This window comes from Microtus pennsylvanicus, chromosome 11, assembly GCF_037038515.1.
Source record: "Microtus pennsylvanicus isolate mMicPen1 chromosome 11, mMicPen1.hap1, whole genome shotgun sequence".
NCBI lineage: Eukaryota > Metazoa > Chordata > Mammalia > Rodentia > Cricetidae > Microtus > Microtus pennsylvanicus.
In genome coordinates, this window is record NC_134589.1 from 47,326,418 (window position 1) to 47,329,800 (window position 3,383).

Sequence of the window (3,383 nt, forward strand, 5' to 3'; positions counted from 1 at the left end):
GAAAGACAGGTACATCTGACTTTTAAATGGTAATCTAGCACATTAAAGTATTTGTATATATTTGGGAAGTTTTTTAAAATGATGAAATTGTGTGTACAAAAACCCTTCAAGAAAATTCACAGAATAAAACTGTAGAATGAGCTGAACTACAGGTGCCTAGAATAAGAAGGTAGGCAGGGAGTAGATTTGTCAATATCTTTTGTATAACAGAGCAATTATGAGTCATTAGGCAATACCAGACTATTAGAACATGATAAAGCAACATTTAGAAAAGCCATCCTTGCCTATAATGACTGAACATATTTTGATGTAAAGGTTACAATAATTTTGATGAGAGTAATATTAGTAACTATAGAACTTACGACATGTCATGTGTGTAAAAATACATTTCTGATTTTATTAGGTCATTGAGATGAATTGGCGGGGCAGTTGCCAACACTGTTTAAAGGACTGGGTTTGTATGCAACCTATTACCAAGAACAACTTAGGAACCTGCATGTTGTAGTGGAGCAAAAATTATAAAGATTAAAGAATATAAAAAATTGAAAAAATCTTTTTAAAGTAAAGAAATGAAAGAATGACTAGAATTGGTCTATGAACTCATACAGATTCAACCACTGGGAGTTTATAAAACTGTTAATTATATTTCTTAAAGTCATTGGGGTCAGATCATGATGGGAAACAACCAAAGTGTCATTCATCAGTTCCTCCTCCGGGGCCTGCCCATCCCTCCAGAGCACCAGCACCTGTTCTATGCCCTGTTCCTGGCCATGTACCTCACCACTGTCCTGGGGAACCTCATCATCATCATCCTCATTCTACTGGACTCCCATCTGCACACACCCATGTACTTGTTTCTCGGCAACTTATCCTTTTCTGACCTCTGATTTTCCTCTGTCACCATGCCAAAATTGTTGAAGAACATGCAGGCCCAAGACCCATTCATCTCCTATGCGGATTGTCTGACACAAATGTACTTTTTTATGGTTTTTGGAGACATGGAGAGCTTCCTTCTTGTGGTCATGGCCTATGACCGCTATGTGGCCATCTGTTTCCCCCTTCATTACACCAGCATCATGAGTCCTAATTTCTGTGCTAGTCTATTGATTCCATTGTGGATGCTGACCACATTCCATGCCATGATACATACCCTGCTCATGGCTAGATTGTCTTTTTGTGAGAAGAATGTGATCTCCCAATTTTTCTGTGACATATCTGCACTCCTGAAGTTGGCCTGCTCAGATACCTCTGTTAATGAGTTGATGATATTTATCATGGGAGGGCCCATCATTATTGTATCCTTCCTACTCATTGTTATGTCTTATGCAAGGATTGTCTCCTCCATTCTCAAGGTTTCTTCTACCCAGAGCATACACAAGGTCTTTTCTACCTGTGGCTCCCACTTGTCTGTGGTCTCCCTGTTCTATGGGACGATTATTGGTCTCTACTTATGTCCATCATCCAATAACTCTACTGTGAAGGAGACTACTATGGCCATGATGTACACAGTGGTGACTCCCATGCTGAATCCTTTCATCTACAGCTTGAGGAACAGTGATATGAAGAGGGCTCTAAGAAGAGTTATCTACGACAAAAATATCTCTTTGTAATGGTAGCACTTGGGCTTGCTATTTGCTGGTGAAATGTGGTGGAAGGAGACAGGAACGATAGGAATCAGTATCAGTGAGTGAAAAGATGAGATGAAAGGAGAGAGTTCTTGGAGAGGGGGTTGAAATTGGAAAACATTTGAATAGAAGTGTTGAAAATTAGTGCAGTCAAAATTCCCTGATAACTATGAGGGAGATCATAGTGAGGTCAACAAAGCAATGGGGTATACAGAGTTTCAACTGGTCATCTCTTGTAGCAAGGTAAGACTTCCAGTGGTGGAACTAACTGCATTTGATTGATATTTTTGTTTCTTTGCTTTTGTTTTTATTGTTTTTATTTAATTCATTTATTAATTTTACATCCCAACCACAGTTTCTCTTCCTTCCTCTCCTCACATTTTTTCTCCTCACCTTTCCTCTGCCTTCCTTCAATCCACTTCTCCCCTTTTTCTGTTCAAAAATGGCAGTCGGGAGCATAGAAAAATGCAGAGCTCAATAAAAATCAATTAAAAAGGGCAGTCCTCCCACCAGTATCAACCAAAGCATAGAATACCAGGTTGCATTAAGACTAAGTTCCTATCCTTGTATTAAAGGTAGACAACGCAATACAGTATGAGGAATAGGTTTCTAAGAGCAAGCCAAAACCTTAGGGACAGCCCCTGCTTGCATTGTTTGAAGTGCCACAAGTAGACCAAACTATACAACTGTCATATGTATGTAAAGGGCCCAGGTAAGTCCCATGCAGTCTCCCTGGTTGTTGGGTCAGAATCTGTGACTTTTAATGAGCCAGATTAGCTGATTTTGTGGATTTTCTTGTAATGTTCTTGACTCCTCTGACTCCTACAATCCTTTCTTCCTTTCTTCATCAAGGTTTTCTAAGTTTGACCTAATATTTAGCTGTGGGTCTCTATCTGTTTCCATCAGTTACTGGATGAAGACTCTCTGATGACAATTAGGGTAGTCAACAATCTGATCACAGGAGATGGCCAGTTTGCGTTACATATTCATCATTTCTAGAATTTTTACCTGGAAGGGGGGGTCATGCTTTAAAATTTGTGGGCGTTTCCCTTGTACCAGGTTTATACCTTACCTTGAAAGGTCACTCTTTTCTAATCACCTCTTCAGAACTCTCCCATTCCACCCTCTCCAAACCTGCTGTGAATATTTGATCTCACTATGAAAGCTGAGACTATGTTAATGAAATCCATCTTGAGTCAGAGCCAGTAACCTGTTGACAGGAATTAGTCATATAAAGTACTAAGGACCCATGAAAATGAATGAAGACATACACAGGAAGGCACGAGGAGGGACTAAGAGATTCACCGTCTTTTGGTTTGAGACAAGTAGAAAGATGCTTCCTGTGATGAGTTTCTGTCCAAAAAGGAAGGTCAAGTGGCTTCTTCTTTGGTTCTCTGATTTAGTAGGTGTTCACCCAAAATCTAACTTAGTCTTTATCAGTAAATAGAACAATAGAGAATTAGTACACACCTACATTTGGCAATAGTGGCAATCCAATGCTAGCAAGACAAGAAATCCACCAGGCTATAGGTGAGGGTCAAGGTGCTAACAGTGAGGCTATGGGGACACAAATAGCAGTTAAAATAGCAGTAGATTCAGGTGCATCCACTAAGCCAACATAAAAAAATCTTCTGGTGTTACAACATGTCGCATGACCACACAAACAGAAAAAACACACCATGCTGTGATGCAGGAGGTGACTGATGGCAATATGAGGTTCTACTCCAAGAACTAACACAACTGGTGGGGACCCCAGAG

The 3,383-nt window shown here is 40.0% G+C and overlaps 1 pseudogene; it reads left to right on the top strand.

Moving 5' to 3' along the window:
* Positions 1-671: 671 nt before the first annotated feature.
* On the top strand, positions 672-1,610 carry LOC142831926 (olfactory receptor 1468-like; annotated as a pseudogene).
* Positions 1,611-3,383: the final 1,773 nt, after the last annotated feature.